The 6,000-nt window shown below is 41.5% G+C and overlaps 1 protein-coding gene across 1 annotated transcript in view; it reads right to left on the minus strand.

The window, feature by feature from the left end:
* lrrc7 (leucine rich repeat containing 7) overlaps window positions 1–3,888 on the minus strand; it is a 133,888-nt gene extending 130,000 nt beyond the window's left edge. The window contains exon 1 of the mRNA XM_034210120.1: window positions 3,488–3,888. The gene's annotated coding sequence lies outside the window, so the exon portion shown is untranslated. The remainder of the gene's footprint in view (window positions 1–3,487) is intronic.
* Window positions 3,889–6,000: the final 2,112 nt, after the last annotated feature.

Raw genomic sequence — 6,000 nt, forward strand, 5'->3', positions numbered from 1 at the left:
GATATTGCTTAGCAACTACAATTGTTTGTAGGATGTTAAAACTAAAGAGTGCTGCATGAGTGTGATATGGTTGGGGATACACATATACTGTATAAAAGAAAAGGAAGTAGTCACCACAACGTCACCTATTGGTTTGTGGACAATGGTTTTGAAGCCACCATCTTGGCTTTTTGGAATTAGAAGAAGTGACACGTGAGGGTGTAGCATCTTTAGGCAAAGACAATGTTACAATTATCTTTAATATACTAAATATATTACACTATGAAAATGTTCAAGTTGTAAGACGAGAACATGGAGAGCACCCAAACTGGAAAATGCTGTGGTACAGCCCTAAAGCATATCCGGCTTTATTGTCTATTTTACTAGTCAAGACAAAAATATTGTAAAGAATATGTTTACTGAGGCAACAAATCAAGTGAGGAGTAGGATCATTCTCTCAAAGACTTCTATACAATCAGAAAGATTATTAGAAAGGAGGCACGTTCAGGGCACTTCCGCATTGGATTTACTTTTCAGGCTGAAGCCTGTAGGAGTCATCGTGTCAAAAATGCTTGAGAAAGACTGTGAAACTCAGAAACAAAAACCCACCACATCCTCCACACAGGAATCTGCTCAGAGGGAATCCATATACCACAGCCTAGGATTCACACATTAGATGAAACCACTACATTACATAATGTGTTCATCTGCTTGTTCCAACATTGACATGTTTTCATTTACTGCACCACTACATCTGAATTATCTAGATGTGAAGGTGCATTATTTTTAAACATGTAAATGTATCAAATGATGCACAAGCAACCCTATTTTACAGTGAAATAAAGGGTATTGTTTTGATACAGGATTTGTTAATTATTTTAACACTTAAAAATGTATTCTGGAAGTATAAATTGGCCCAGATTAAGGTACAAATTGAAGGTTTTTGTTGCCAGCAGGCAATTAGCTTATACAACAGTGGGAACAGCTATCCTAGCTATCCTGTTCATACATTGGTTTTAGCTTCATATTTAGAATGTACACAGGACATTTAAATCATGCATTTCCTCATTTTAACACAAAACTGGATTTGGCATACAGTTTAGTTAAAGTTGGGTTTAACTGAGGGATTAGAAATGCATTTTCTCAGTCTGGGCACTGATAACAAATGTGTGTGACTGTTTATGATTGTATTGGGAATAATACATATTTCTTCTATATTTCATTTCCTGTGGGAGATTTCAGAAACATTACATAGCCCCAGTATGAGCGCACTATTGATTTAATATTGTTTCAATTATAAGATGTCTAATCGTAGTATTCAGACATGTTATTTCAGCATACGCTTGCAATTGAATTTGCTATTAATTAGTTTAGCATTTCCTGCTGACACCGTGCAACAGACACTGATACACTGTCTTGCTATGATCTTTCAGGCTGTGCTGAAACATGATTGAAACGTTTACCAGTCAGGAGAGATTTGAGGCAGGATTTAAGGATTTAATCACTATGTGACTGTGCACTTGGCTAGAAGAATCTCTTAGCTGTGGGGCATCCCAGTGAATCCGTGGGCTCAGGTGAATACCATGTACTTGTGATGTTGTGGGCTCAAATCTGGCTCCTACTCCCCCCCCTCCCCTTTCTCTGCTCTTCATGCAGTCTAATGAAGCTGAACGGATCCCAACGCTTTGTATCTGACAGAGCTGTGAAGGTGAGATGTTACCTCCTACGCAGGCAGGTAGGCAGTAGCTTGAGAGACCTGAGCACCTCCGACTGTAGCTGCTGTAATGCTATAGAATATCTTAATATCTCTCACTGATAGCAAACCGGAAAACCTGCAGCCTCTATCTGAGCTGCTGGCTAAACTGATTTATTCTGTAGATTTATATCTGCAGCGATAGTCTGAATCCGTGTGTGGACTGATAGCAGAACTTTAGTCGCTGTGTCATAAACATGTTAACTGTATACAGAATCCATTTGGTTTACCTACTTCAAATTCAGAAATCCTGAAGGCTGCCATGTTGGTCAGTTATCTTCTAGTTGACAAGATGGAGCAGAGTTTTGTGAGCAGAGTGAGTCAGTTACATCAAGATGGTTGGAAGTGTGTCGAACATGGGCAGGGGGAGCACGACATCCTTTTCAAAAACATATGTTCAACAAGGCTGTTCTATCTATGCACACATTTTAGATCTATAAAACATGACATACTGATGAGGACTTTGATGATAAGCATAACCCAATTAATGAAAAGTATATCAGGGAATTGTACTGCTGTATCCAGGATTCAACTGGTAAAATAAGTCAGGAAATGTCACATCTAATTTACTAAATGAAATGTTTCTGAATATTATTTGTTGTATTCATTTGTATGAATTGTATCGAACTACATTAGGATCTAAACGTTTGAATATTCATCCAAAGACTTCACTACACTTTTTTTGTTTTGTTATGCCTTCACAAAAGTACAAAACCACAATCTGTCATTTTGCATCTGTAACTATATATAACCAAAGGATGGTCTCCATTCAAAAGTCAAATAATACAATGTGTTCCCTTACACAGGGTACCTCGACTGTCAAAATCTCTTTGTCCCTGAATGACATTTTTAGATATCGGGTCAGATTTTATCCCTAGTTCAACCCCCAAATCCCAAATCCCAGCATTACAACAAAACAAAAGACTTCCAGCAGATAAAACTTTTCACACCTGATTTAAAACATCCTAAAAGTGTTCGAGGCAATCTCAGGTGGTCGGCCAGAAGACTCTCGGCATGAGAGCGGCCGAGCAGAAAGCCAAGTCACCTGATGTGCACAGATAAATCCTGAGGGCGATTTCAATCCAACACACAACATGTGTCTTGTCTCATTTTATAATCCTTTAGATTGTAACACACAAGAAGAGTTTTTCAGCTGCCCACTTGTTAGCCCCGACATCTGTCACACTAATACATTGCTGCAAATCCTGTGACATTCAGTGACATATACATGCAGATTGATGGATTCCTCCACACTAAGAACAGCCTCTACGTCTATAGGTTACAGTAGAAAACACAGAGTTTCCAAATGTCCAAGGCAATGAAGCTTTTCTGAACTAGTGACAGCATGATGCTGCACAGCCCTGATACTGGAGTAGAGATGGAGCATTATGTAATTAATACTCCCCCTCCTATGCAGATACAGTAGGCAAGCCCAGAAATCCTTGCCTCAGCTGTAACTTTAGCCACGAAATGACTGACAAAGCCCTTATGTAGGGTGTCATTTTAATCACTGAGGCTCCAATAATTCCATATAGACCAGCAGCTCTTGACTCAGCTAAAGCCTTTGCATACTGTAAAACAGGCATATACAGTAACCTCCTCTACAGCCACGCAGCATGCAGAAAACCTTTTCTGTACAACCCACACATATTTTCATCTGATGTAAAATAACAAATGAACCTTTTATCCCATAATTCACAACACAGGTGACTGTTAAAGCCAAGACAGAGAAAAGTGATGAGGGGCTTCTCTTACCAACAAATCCCCCCTTCTTCAGGAATCTTTTCCTCTCCCTTCAGCCAGCTTGCTCCAGCGCTCCAGCTTTCATCTTTCCGGTGAAGAGAGCGAAGGACTTTAAATAATTAGCATTCCTCGTGCTCTGGTGTTTTTCTCTCTGTCTCCTCCAGATTTCTCCACAGTCTCCGAGGGCGGATACAGGAGCATCGGTGATACACTGCCGCGCGCTCCGCTGCAGGAGGCTGAACGTCAATCAAACAGGTAACCTAGGGAACCGCTGGGCCCGCCTACACTACACTACCCCCACCCCCTACAGCCGGCCGCTGATTGGTCGGGTGACGGAGAACCAGAAGTCCTTGCAGATCCACAGATGGTACAGAGCTGAGGTGGGATCATGCACAGAGCCAAACAAACAGTAGTGGATTGCGGTACTCTCTCTCTCTCTCTCTGACTTCAGAGTCGACCGCTTTATTTTACAGTTGCTTAGCAACAGACTGGCATGTGTGAGTGTGAGTTGCAGAACAGGGGAAGAGATGTGGGAGAGAAAGGAGTTCAAGTCCTCAACTCTCTCTCCCTGTTTCTCTCTCTGTCAGAGGTGTGGATGGATGTTTAATATTTCAGCGCTCAGCAGCAGTGTGTCTCAGTGTCATGGAGGCTGCTGTTGCATCAGAGCAGACTCATGTAGGGTAAATTAAATGAAGCACTGAGGGTCAGTTATTAGGGGAAGCCTTAGATGGAAGGAGGTGATTGACAACGTTGTAAAGGAACAACAATAATTTAAACTGCAGAAAAGTATCAAAATATCAGAAGGAACTCCCTAAGCTATACTCCTGCAACAAGACCCACTTCTCTGCTGATCATACAATGTGCAATATGTACAAAACAGTCATATTTTCACAAAGCCTGAAAACACTACTTCCCTTTAAACCTAACCCACACTCCTTCCAAGCAAATATAAATATTGTTTGGTGCATGTCACATCCTGACTCAATTAGATAAACATTACACAGAAAGTACATTGGTCCAGTGAGTTATAGTCGTAGATACATCTGGGATCCATGTAAGACATCTCACTCGATACAGAGTATTTCAATAAAGACAACTAGAGACACAAATCTGTCTACTGCAGTGATGAAGTTGACACAACCTTCAGTTTACCAGTAAAGCTTATTTTACACACAACTGTCAGCAGGGGGCACCATTTTCACTCTTAGGTAAATTAAGACACTCGGGGTGTTTCTCAATCGCGAGAATGCTAGCTTGGTAGTCGCGTACTTCCAAGTCACTTCCTTCAGAAACGAAGCAAGTATACTTCCAAGCCACGGCTTCGGAAAACGAAGTAGAATGGAACAGGCTAACAAGTGTGCCACTCTCTCTAACGGTTTCAACATAAACTGTACCGAAAATAAATACCTCACGATGTCTATCTAATTATGAACTTGCTTTACATTCACCGAACACATTTTTGATGATAACAAACAAATGTAACAAAGTAACATATTTACATGTTCTACGCCACTACATACTTACATTTAAATGTATGCTGCGTCGGTTCAACAATTCTCCGCAAGGGTTTTTGAAATTGGTCCGTGCGCAAAGCATTGTGGGGATTTTAAGGACGCGAAGTCTACCCATGTGCAGCCTCGAAATGTCCCCCAAACCAAGGACGCGGCCTCGGTGGAATTCCAAGTATGCTGGAGATTGGAACAGTCCTTCGGCGGCACTCGATGACGTAGCATCCTTGAAATATTGGCTTGGAAGCCAGAATCCTCGAGATTGAGAAACGGCCTTGTATTGAGGTCTACGGTGGCCCTGAAGTGCAAGTCAAAACAGCATTTCAGGAAACACCACAGCATTTCACAAAACACTACGCAAGGATCACCAACTACATTTGTCCAAGGGCCAAAATTGCTAGTGGAGCTCGCTCAGGTACTGCGGAGCGCATTAAGCGTAGCAGACTCTTCACGCTAACGAAGGATCACTTCTAGGCTACTGTCCCGCAGCTGCTGCCTCTCTATAAGCCCCGCCCCCTCTCCAGCGCGTCTTTTTTGAATGACAGGAGTGAACACAGCTGACAGCCGCGGTGAAACCTGAAACTCGAGCGATCAGAGCGATGCGAATATTTGGGGCTTATATCCATGTAAATACTATGGTAGACTAAAACAAAATGAAGATATTTTACCGTGATTTAATTGTAATACACGTTTAAAAAATGATGCCGAAGTAACAACATAGCCTAGTGATACCAGTTAGTAAAAACTATGAATTAATGCTATGACAGGTCTGCAGACAAGACGGCAGGCGGAAAACCTTTTAAAATGCGTGTTTTCTGAATGGAGATCGGATCGATCAGGATAAACCAACCTGTAGCTGCTCCGTCCAAACTCACAACAACGGCATACAGACATAAATAAAGCAGCGACTGGATTCACCATGACACAGACAGTCTGTCTGTGGTTTGTTCATATTTAATTTTTGTCCAGTTTCTGAACAAATATGAGGAGCTGTGAGCTCTGTGTGCTAACAGGGCT

The sequence above is a fragment of the Gymnodraco acuticeps genome, unplaced genomic scaffold (assembly GCF_902827175.1).
Source record: "Gymnodraco acuticeps unplaced genomic scaffold, fGymAcu1.1, whole genome shotgun sequence".
NCBI lineage: Eukaryota > Metazoa > Chordata > Actinopteri > Perciformes > Bathydraconidae > Gymnodraco > Gymnodraco acuticeps.